General features: G+C 33.7%; 1 protein-coding gene across 3 annotated transcripts in view; it reads left to right on the top strand.

Annotated features, from left to right (window-relative positions):
* The window catches only part of RAB28 (RAB28, member RAS oncogene family), an 88,091-nt gene that overhangs the window by 55,580 nt on the left and 20,111 nt on the right, over window positions 1-12,400 (top strand). The window lies entirely within an intron of this gene.

The raw sequence follows: 12,400 nt of genomic DNA, 5'->3' as shown, positions 1-12,400 counted from the left end.
TCCATGATTAAAAAAAAATGCTCAGCAAACCAGGAATGAGAAGAAACTTCTTCAACTTGATAAATGGCATTTGTGAAAAACCTATGGTTAATGTCATACTTAATGATGAAAGAGTGAATCAGCTTTTCACCTAAGATGAGGTACAAGGCAAAGAAATCCACTTTCACTACCCATGTTCAACACTATTCTTAAGGTCCTGGTATTACAAAACAGCAAGAAAAAGATATATAAGACATACAGATTGAAAAAGAAGAAATAAAACTACTCGATTCTCAGATGGTATGATTAGCTACATAGAGATATTATACAATTTTAATATAAGGCATAAAAACAAAAATAAGGTGTAAATGAAAGATAGCAAATACTCTATTTAAGGATACAAAGATTCAATATAAAGATGCCAGTTTTCCTCAAATTGATTTATACATTCAACATAATTTCATCAAAAGCCTAAATGGTATTTGTGTGCTGCGTGGTGTTTAAGCAAACTAGATCCAAAATGTATGTGGAAGAATAGAAGATGAATAATAGTCAGTATTTTCCTGAAATATTAATACAAGTAAGGAGCATTTGCCATGCCAATTATCAAGACTTTTTAGCAATAGCTTGTTACAAAGACAATATAGGATTCATCCAAGGAAACAGAATTGAGACACTGGAAACAAATCCTCATATTGGATATTATAGTGGAGGTGGCATCAGAAATCTTTGCGAAAGAAGAAAGAAGAGAATGTTTAATAAGTAGTCAGTTTATTTTTATGGAGAAAAATAAGATGGGTTTTACATCATACATGAAAATCAGTTCCAAATAGATTAAAGGTTGCAATGTTAATGACGCGACTTTTTAGAAGAAACAAATATCTTTCCTATGTTGGGGTGTGGAAGAATTTCTTAAACAAGATGCAGTTGCTAAATTTAAATATTGAACATATCAACTACAGGAGATAAACACATTTGTTCTATGAAATGACACAGAAAATTCACAAAGACAAACTACAAACTGGGAGAAGGTGTGTATGACACAATAACTGACAAATGATAACTGTATACTTTTACAAATCCATCAGAGAAAGGCAACTCATTAAAAAAAGGACATAAAGCATAAATAGGAATTTAACAGAAGAAGAAAGACAAATGGCCCAAAGACATGAAAAAATAAGTGAGATCTTATCACAAATCAAAGAAATACAAAATAAGACCAGAATGAGATACTTAAACTTACTAGATTGGCACAAATCTAGAACCCTAAGAATAACAAGTGATACTAATATGAATCTGCAGAAACTCATATGTACTGCTAGATAAATTATAAATTGGTACAACTACTTTGAAAACAATTTGGCATTCTGTAAAGTTGAACATTCACAGACTATGATTCAGCAGTTCTATTCTGCTTATATTTTAGAGAGCCAGCTATGCATGTTGTTAGGTGACATGTGCTAAGAAATTCATGGCTTCCTCATTGTTAGTATCGAACAGTTGGAAACAATTTTAAGTGTTCATCAATTGGAGAAGAGATGTATAAATTGCATTGATTCATACAAAGTTGTGTTATATGGCAATGACAATGAATGAACTATACTTCATTGGGATGACATGGATGAAACAATATTGCATGTAAAACACTAGACCCAGAAGACTACACATATGACGAAAAAGCAGTGTGGTAATTAAGAATGCACACTTTGGAGCTAGAGTGCCTGGAGGTTAAGTTGTGACTCCACCACTTATTAGATGTGTAACCTTACATAAGTCATTTATCCTCTCCACACCTCAGTTTTCTCATTTGTCAAATGACGGTTGTTGTGAGGATTAAATGATTTAATATATGTAAAGTTCCTATGTGTGGTGCTATTGGGGGAAGTTTTCTGTTTACTCTTTCTTTACTTTTTGGTGTTATTTTAAATTATGTTCTATCACTCCTCCCCTCCCAATAGAGCTAAGATATGGTCATTGTTGGTAATTGGAAAATAGAAAACTTTTTTAAAAAGAGTTAAACAACCATAATATAATTGCCCAATTGAGACAGTTCTTACTATAGCTTCTGTTCTTTGCAGGATGCCAGGGTATACTAGTGTCTAGGCAAGACAATACATTTCTTTTTTTTTTTTTTCATGTAAGTCTATGTATGAATGGTGTAAGATAATTTAGGCCTTCTTATATTTACCTATTATATAGGACTTTGCAAATAAACCTATATAGTACTGTGCCACTATGAAATTGTCTAATAAGAATTCCTATGGGAGATACATAAAATAGGAATTAAAATAAGTAAAGGCAGTTTGTTAATTTTCTAGTTCCTTTAGGCATTTGGTATGTGAGCAAATGCTAATCTTCATGATTGATTTATGCACAAATGTTAGACAAAGCAACAAAAGTTGTAGACAGCCACAAATATAGAAAGATTTACTTACTAGATAATTGTTGTGCCTTCATTTAGACTTATTACTTCATTTTAACTTGAGGTGAGAGGAGAAGTAGTTATGCATTATCCATTACTAGAAGAGATTTAGGTATTCTAGTTAGTCAAATTGAGGAAATGTGAATTCTTATGTACTCCTTTCTCTGTTCTCTTGATATTGGCTGCTGTTGGTATTGTTTTGGTGACTCTACAGAGTTAAGAATATTCATTGTTATTCTCTCAGAATCCTTATAAGTTAGTTTGTGGATACTTATGTGACTGTACAGTATAAATACAATGCAAATTGATTAGGCAAATCTTGCAACAATATGCAAAATCTATTAAAGTGTTGGAGAATTGCTAGAAGCAAAGAAATTAACAAATGAGAATCTGGCAGATAATAATTGAAGAGAAAATTTACAAGGTTCATGACATACATAGGTAGGTCAAAAAAGTACAATATGATGATTATGGATTAGTAGAGGTCCTTGGGAAAAATGAAAACCATGAATATTTTTGCAACAATGACCTTTACATATGATTATATGAAAAATTAGATTTGAAGAGAAGAATGTCATATTGTTATTATGTTTTAATATAATGAGATATACACACAGAAAAGTATGTAAAATATGTATATAGTTTAAAGAATAACTATTTCCAAGTCAGGAAATAGAGCATTGCCAGCATCCCAGAGGCCTACCAGGTGCCTTTATCCATCTCCTTTCTACCCTCAAAAGTAACTATTATCCTTTGTCCTGATTTTGCCCTTGCTTGTCTTTTTAGTTTCATCATCTGTATTATGTGTCACCAAGTAATACTTAGTTTTGCCATTTTAAAATTTCACATGAATGTAATCATTTATGTATATTCTTTGTGTCTTGCATATCTCACTACATTTGTGAAATTCATTCTTATTGTAGTGTGACAGTCTAGTTTTGTGGTCCCCAACTCCCAGGCTACACCCCAGTACCAGTCCCCAGTCCTTGGCCTGTTAGGAGACAGGTTGCACATCGCCTCCTGAGCTCCGCACCCCCACTACCACCTCCAAGACAACCCCACCCCCGCCAGTCCGTGGAAAAATTGTCTTCCATAAAACCAGTCCCTGGTGCCAAAAAGGTTGGAGACTGCTGCTCCAGTTTATTGATTTTCAGTCCTGTATAGTATTCCTGTAAAGTGAAGAAATAAATATTATTTTAGACAAATTGACAATTTGTATTTATTTTAAGAGACAAAAAATATTTTCTTCACTCAACAAATACTTTGTGAGTGGCTATTATGTGCTTTTTTTGTTCCTTTTTGTTTTGAGTTGCATGTAACAATAAAACCAAGTAAGCATAGCTTAAATAGTAATGAACTTATTAATATTATCTCAGAGTATTTGGCTTCATAGAATTTTAATTTCTGTGTTTCAGAAGCCCCATAAAACATTTAAAAGGAGAATCTTAACCTGAGGGAAATGTTTGGAACAAATGTGGCAAGTGTGCTTATTATAGAAAGTATATACACAAACTGATTACATAAACATTTAAAACTCAGTAGAAAATGGGAATAGGAAGGAACAGACATTTCACAAGGAAATATAAAAGCTAGTATACAGAAAAAATGTTAAACTGCATTGAGGTCTTTATATTAAAAATTAATTTCTTTGATAACTTCTTTTTTCTTTTTGTCTTTATCTGTAGAGCGCAGTGATTTTCAGGCAGTTATATTTGTAAGAAGGTTAGTTTAAGAATCTACAAAGTCAAAGTCAAGTTCTGGTAATTTTTTAATTTCTTACATTAGCAATTCTTTTAATATGGCCTGATTTACTATGTCATCATATTATAGAAAGACAGCATTAGAAGAGTGTACATGACACGGTAAAATTAAACACATGCTCACAATCAAATTAATGTATTTCATCTGTCTTCAACTAATAACAATCTGTCATGTTATCTATCTGAGTAGGGGCATAAACAGTTTATTTTGTGTTTGGAGTAACTTCCTGGAGGTAGTTAATGTGACAAGTAGTTTGTTTGAATTGAGTATAACCAGATCAACGCTCTAGATGTTTCCTTGATAACCTAAAAATTACTGTGAAAATCTGTACAAGTGCTATATTTATATTTTGCTTTTACTTCTTTTAAGTTAGCCAGTGACATTTTTCACACTCATTTCACCAAGAATATTCTGTTCCTGCCATTGTATATGGATTGAGGGGCAAAAGTAGTTGATACTTTTAATGCTTTCTTTCCATTGAGAGGGAGTAGACATTAATAATATAGTTAATTAACATAATACTTTCCCCTTTTAAAAACATGAACTAATATTCTAGTTTGAATGAAAAAAGTCGTATTTATTATAGAGTATGTTCTTTACAGCATGTTGAAAAATAAATATTTGGGAAAATAGAAACATTATGAAGCCCCAGGCCAAATAATATGGATACTATTGTAAAGTGTTTCAGAATTTTAAAATTTTACTTAACTTAAAACTTTACATCATTTAGTCTGATCAGTAGCTCTGATTATAATACATTTGCTGTATCTAGGTTTTTTAAAAGCTATTACATTTAATACCGTATCTTTAGAGACTGTTCTGTCCATTGTTGCCAGTAATCATATATGTAGATGCAATGGAGATCCTGAATAAGGAAGGAATCCTGAATGCCAGTAAACAAATAGGACTTAAGAAGAGAAGTTGTTATATACTCGGCTATTAGCATTAGTGTGTATGTTTTAGAAGTCAAAATATATACATAATTTTAAGCACATGTAAATCAAATTTAATAAATTGTTAAGGGAATTTTACTTGTCATGTTTGGGCTAATCATGATGGATCATTTTTAAACATTATGTAATTTCACAACTTGTATGTACAGCTGCAAGTACTTTATAAAAGACTTTATATAATCAAGTGCTAAGGCAAAGCATATCTTATATTCTTCCATAATGCTTATGGCTTCAGTTTTATGATTTATTATTAATATTTTTAAAGAACTAACAAGTAAATCGCCAGTTATATAATAGTTCACTTTTTAAAATAGTGGTTATTTAACATTTATGTATCTTTATTATTTTAATTAAAATTCTAAATAAAAGTCAGACTTAAAGTGATCATCCCTAAAGTTGATGCTCTTTCTTCATTGGGAGCATCTAACTGGATTTGAAGCAGATAGCGTGGTTTTAATTCTGGTACTACCAATGACTAGACTTAGGACTTTGGTTAAGTCACTCTAAACCTTGTTGTTTTTGCATGTGAAATTAGGACAATGTTTATATCTATTTGCCAAGCTTTTTGTGAAGCCCCAAAGGGTTCTGAAAATTTTGAAAGAATTTAGGTTGTTTCAGAAATCTCTTAAACATGATTTCTCTGTTTCTATTTTTACCCTTGGACATCCTTTCTCCTCAAAGCAACCAGAGTAATTTTTAAAATGCAAAGATTATATTGTGCCTTTGGCTACCACCTTCCAATGGCTTTCCATTCCTATACTTGAGTAAGATCCTCATTATAATACTGGTACCACTCTTATGCATTATGCTTCTTTGTTTTCCTCAGTTGTACTCAATCTTTTTCCTCTTCCAGGTTTTTGTCTTTTTCCCAATGATAGAAACAGCTTTTTTCCTCCACTCTCCTATTAACTTGTTTGGCTTATTCTTGTCCTTTAGATCTCAGATCAAAAAGATCTTCCATGGCTACCTTATATAAAATTGTCATAATTGCTATCCTGGCTCCTGTCCTTCTCTTTCACTCAGTTGCTTTCTATCTGATCATCTTCCTATCCCACACCCCCATTTCAAAGTATGAGAATTGTAATTGCCTCAGTTATTTACATCTTTACATATTTTATTTATTTATGATTTTTTTCTTCCTCATTAATCTGAGGGTAAGGATAATGTCTATATTATTCCTGAATTTATTGCTTGTGTATTAGCATAGTATTTGGCATATAATAGATACTCATATTTATTTAATAAATTTGAGACATTGTTTTACCTCTTTTAAAGGGGTCCATGTACTTTTTTTTTTCTTCTAGGAGTTTTATAGTTTTGTGTTTTACATTTAGGTCTTTTATTAATTTTGAGTTAATTTTTGTACATAGTATAAGATAAGGGTCCAACTTCTTTTTTTGTGTGTGTGGATATTCGGTTTTCCCAACATCATTTGTTGAAGACTGTCCTTTTCCCATTGAGTGGTCTTGGCTCCCGTGTGGAAGATCATTTGACCATATACATGAGGTTTATTTCTGGGCTCTCTGTTCTATTTGGAAGGCTATGAGTTTAAGCAATGAAATGATGCTCTTAATTGTCATTTCTTTTATGACTTATCTGGCTCTCCAAGTAAATCTTGCTGTCTAAAAGCAGAGATATTAGAATAACACCACATTTATTGAAAGATTTTACAAGAGACTGAGTAATAGTGATGGGTGAAAATTGGCATTGGGAGTTCTTGTGTTATGAAGTTCGTAATTTGACTTGGGGAAAAGCAGGGAGGAAAAATTAGCAGTTCCCTTAACTATTTTTTCATTGAATGGGCAGTGTCTTTAGAAGGACATATACTTTTTGATGTTCAAAAAGTGATCATGCTGTCTTTTCAGAATTATGTTTTCATTCCAGTCAAAGTAGCCACTCCATCCAAATAATTTTTTTAATTGAAGAATTAATCGTGTTGAGAACATAAAATGTTTTTCTTTAGTTCTTCACAAAAGGCATCTTCTTTAGACTTCATTGTTGAAGGAGAATCTAGTGAATACCCTAAGTTGATGTGTTCAAGCCATCTCTACTTTCATTTAAATGTACAGCACACCTTCCACACTGTATATTAGCTTCTAATACTCCAGCTTTGCTTTCCTTGTATCTTCCAACAAAATGTATTGTCAATGGAGAATGTGTTTTTGTTTTCATGCTGTTTTTCATGTATCATTTAAGCTATTTAATGCCAGAGGGAAGAACATTTCTCCAATAATATAAGTTTTGTTTATTTTATTTTTCCCTATTAAGTAAAAACACAAAGGAGGCATCACAGTTTATAATTAAATTTTATGTAATTTTATGATTATTTGATTGTATATAACATGACCAAAATCACAGAGGCAATTATAATACTTAATTTTCCTTGTCTTGCTAATCATGATAACTTCATATTAGCATTAGTTCATAACTCAAGACCAATACAGACATACCTCATTTTACTGTGCTTTGCTTTATTGTGCTTTATAGATACTACATCTTTTACAAATTGAAGGTTTGTGAAAACCCTGCATCAAGTAAGTCTATCAGTGCCGTTTCTCCAACAACATGTACTTATTTGTGTCTCTGTGTCACATTTTGGTAATTCTCGCAAAATTTCAAACTTTGTTATATCTGTTATGGTGATCTGTGATCAGTATTCTGTGATGTTACTATTGCAATTGATTCGGGGTGCCACAAGCTGCACCCGTATAAGATGGCAAACTTAATCTATAAATGCTGTATGTGTTCTGACTGCTCCACCGATTGGCCATTCTCCCCATTTCTTTCCCTCTCCTCAGGCCTCCTTATTCCCTGAGACACAGTATTATTCAAGTTAGGTCAATTAATAACCCTACAGTGATCTCTAAGTGTTGAAGTGAAAGGAAGAATCATATATCTCTCACTTTAAGTCAAAGGCTAGAAAGGATTACATTTGGTGAAGAAGGTATGTGGAAATCTGAGATAGGCTAAAAGCTAGGCCTCTTGTGCCAGTTAGCCAAGTTGTAAAATGCAAAGGAAAAGTTCTTGAAGGAATTTCAAAGTGCTACTTCAGTGAACACACGAATGATAAGAAAGTAAAATAACCTTATTACTGATATGGAGAAGGTTTAAGTGATCTGGACAGAAGATCAAACCAGTCACCACATTTTGTTAAACCAAAACCAAAACCAAATCCAGAGCAAGGTCTTACCTCTCTTCAATTCTGTGAAGGCTGAGAGAGGTGAGGAAGCTGCAGAAGAAAAGTTTAAAGCTAGAAGAGTTTGAGTTCATGAGGTTTTAGGAAAGAGGCCATCTCCATAACATAAAAGTGCAAGGTGAAGTAGTAAGTGCTGATGGAGGAGCTGCAGCAAGTTATCCAGAAGATCTAGCTAAGATCATTGATGAAGGTGGCTACACTTCATAACAGGTTTTCAATGTGGACAAACCAGCCTTCTATTGGAAGAAGATGACATCTAGGACTTGCATAGCTAGAGAGGAGTAGTCAATGTCTGGCATCAAAGTTTCAAAGGACAGGCTGACTCTTTTGTTAGAGGCTAATGCAGCTGGTAACTTTAAGTAGAAGCCAGTGCTCATTTACCATTCTGAAAATCCTAGGGCCCCTAAAAATGATGTTAAATTGACTCTGCTTGTGCTCTATAAATGGAATAACAAAGCCTGGATGACAGACAGCACATCTGTCTACAGCATGGTTTACTGAATATTTTAAGCCCACTATTAATAGGTATTCCTCAGAAAGAAAGAATCCTTTTAAAATATTACTGCTCATTGACAATGCACCTAGTCACCCAAGAGCTCTGATGGAGATGTACAAGGAGAATAATGTTGTTTTCATGATCGCTAACACAACATATATTCTGTAGCCCACGGATCAAGGAGTAATTTTGACTTTGACTTTCAAGTCTTATTATTTAAGAAATACATTTTGTAAGGCTCTAACTGCCATAGATAGTGATTCCTCTGATGGATCTGGACAAAGTAATTGAAAACTTTCTGGAAAGGATTCACCATTTTAGATGCCATTAAAAACATTGATGACTCATTGGAGGAGGTCAAAATATCAACTTAAACAGGAGTTTGGAAGAAGTTGATTCCAACCCTCAAGGATGATTTTGAGGGGTTCAAGGCTTTAGTGAAGGAAGTAACTGCAGATGTGGTGGAAATAGCAAAAGAATTAGAACTGGAGCCTGAAGATGTCGCTGAATTGCTGCAGTCTCCTCATAAAACTTAAACGAATGATGAATTCCTTCTTATGGATGAGCAAAGAAAGAGGTTTCTTGAGATAGAATCTACTCCTGGTGAAGATGCTGTGAACATTGTTGATAAGACTACAAAGGGTGTAGAATATTACGTAAACTTAGTTATTAAAGCAGTGCCAGAGTTTGAGAGGATTAACTCCTCCCTGGATTTTTATAGTAGCCTCCTCAGTGGTTTCTTTGTTTTACATTTGGCCTCCTGTATTTTAATTTCAACAAAGCAGTCAAAGTGAACCTTTTAAAATATGTCAGATAGCATCTTCTTTTTTCTCCACTTTTTGTTCAAAACTCTCCAGTAACTTCCCATCTCTATTATAGTGGCCTCTGTGCCCTGTGTGATCTGGTTCTTGGCTTACTATGCCTCTGTCCTAGTCTGGTTTTTGTTGCCAAAACAGAATACCTGAGACTGGATAATGTATAAAGAAAAGAAGTTTAATTAATTCACAGGTCTGGAGGCTAGGGAGTCCAAGATTGGGCAGCCATTCTGGTGAGGGTCTCATGCTGCTTCACCTCATGGTAGAAAGTGGAAGAGGGACTGTGTGTGTGCAAACAGGCCAAACACAAGCAGAAACAACCTGCTCTCATGATATCTAATCCAGTCCTGTGAGAGCAAGAACTCACTTCTGCAAGTTGGCATTAATCTCTTTATGAGGAATCTGCCCCTATGACCCAAAACACCTCATTCTCGGCCTCACCTCCCAACACTGTCGCATTGAGAATCAAATTTCAACATGAGTTTTGGCGGGGATAAACCACATCCAAACCATAGGACCTTCTAACCTCATTTTTCACTTTTTCCCTCTCCTGCTAGCTCTTCAGCCATTCTGACCTTCTGGCTTTTTTTGAATCTGCCAAGCATAATCCTGTACTAGGGGCTGTGTCATTGTAGTTTGTTCTGCTTGGAAGGCTTCCCTCAGATTTCCTTGCTCCCTAGCCTGTTTAAGATCTTTGACCTATCTATTTAAAATAGTAGTTTCCCTCATGTAACTTTTTTCTCCATAAGATTTATCAGCATTTACCATATTATATATTTTACTTGTTAGTTCTTTTGTCTTTGTTAAAATGTATGTTCATCGTTATATCTGCAACACCCAGAATAGTACCTGGCCATAGAAGGCACCTAAATATTTGTTGAATGAATGATCAATGAGGCAGTTGACTATTGGATTTATTAAGCATGTGTTTAAGCATGGGGTAGTAGTGTTGAAGTAAAAGAAATTACATATATACAATATTAATGCCCTTGTCTCTTTAGTTGTTTAGATATTAGAACGATATATGCCAGATTGTTAATTGTAGTTGTCTCTAGTTAATGGCATTTTTTAAATTTCATTTTTATAATTGTTTTTCCGAATATTTAAGAAAGGAGCATATATGACTGTTATCAAGAAGTTTTAATTCCATTTTGAAAAAAAAAATGTAAGATCTAGAAAAATGATGTAGTTAAGTGAAGGATGTAAGGAAATTAAATCATTATAACAGTAAGGATGTTATCACATGTTTGATAGATGGGTACTGGATAATAATTTTAAGGATGATCTTAAAAATATAAGAAAGGAAAGAAAGAACTCTTAAAAGTAGAAGAAAAGAAAGATTTTACCAGTGTCTCTCTGTAACTTCATTTCCGTAATGTACATCTGTGGATTATTTAGAATGAGGTACTCTAGTTACTTAAGCTTAGTGCTGCCATAATAAAATACCTGAGACTGGGTAATTTATAAACAAGAGAAATTTATTTCTCACACTTCTAGAAACTGAAAAGGCCAAGATCAAGGCACTGGCAGGTCTGGTGTCTAGTAAGGGTCCCATCTCTGCTTCCAAGATAGCACCTTGAACGCTATGTCTTCATGTGGCAGACGAGCCCAAGAATTGAGCAAGCCTATTCCTTCAAGCCCTTTTATAAGGGTTCTAATCCCATCCATGAAGGCTCAGCCCTCATGGCTAAATCACCTCCTTAAGGTTCCACCTATTAATACTATCATGTTGGTGATTAAATTTCAATATCTGAATTTTGGGGGGATACATTCAGACCATAGCACCTGGCAACTGAGTCCTCTTAGATGTCGCCTACTAAATAAATACTAGCACAACAGAGGAAAGTTTTGTAGGAAAGTGCTAGGACGGCCTTTTCTTTTATATCTGCTGTCTCATTTGTGAGAATCTCAGCTATTTAAAATAATTTTTATGATTATTAATATTCTTTTATGTTCATAATACTGGTGGTGACTTTTTGAGGTACTGGATTATATTATTTTTCATGTTTGGATTCTCACTGACTACCACCATACCAATAGGTGCTCAATAAATGTTTGTTTAGTAACAAACTTTTGGTTGAGCAGTGATAGTACTATTCTCTTCATGGTTATCATTATTAGGAAAAAAACTTTTGTTTGAATAGTAAAATCCCTCAACGCTATACATAAACTTATGTGATGGGTGGAGAGTTGGGAGGAGGGAGAGAAAAAAAAATGGAAAGAAAAAACAATAAAGATAGACTATTTCGTTAGAAAGACAAATGCACACACACATAAAAGACACAACTTTATGTCTTTTTAATTGGATGGGGACCTCATTAGAGATTTTTCCTAGTGACATGATTTGTTCTTACTCTTATTGAGTTAGGAAAGTATTTTAATGTCAATATTATGAGAAACTAGATGTATAAATGTCAGTGCTAATAGATTAGTATTTTAATCTTCCACAAATTGATGCCTGTGGTATCTGGACGTTTTTCGGCCTGTTCTTATAAATAAAGTCTCAGTGATGTTTAAGGAACAGAAACTTGTGTCCAGAAAAGAAAAAAACCTACATATTTTCCGAAGTAAGCAATATAAATGGGACTGAGGCATCCCCCCACCAGATCAAAAATCTCCTAGAGAAATATCTCTTGAGCGTACAAACTACAGACCTTCAATATAATTTTACATAAAGCCTTTTATGTAGTATGAGAGCATTTTTTAGTTGATAATCAATTGCCACTATTATGTAGGCTTACTAGATTTGGAAATTTACAAGTTTTTACAAGTCAGTTG

The sequence above is a fragment of the Lemur catta genome, chromosome 4, assembly GCF_020740605.2.
Source record: "Lemur catta isolate mLemCat1 chromosome 4, mLemCat1.pri, whole genome shotgun sequence".
NCBI lineage: Eukaryota > Metazoa > Chordata > Mammalia > Primates > Lemuridae > Lemur > Lemur catta.
Note: the sequence above shows the minus strand (reverse complement) of the source record. Positions and strands in the feature narration are given on the sequence as shown.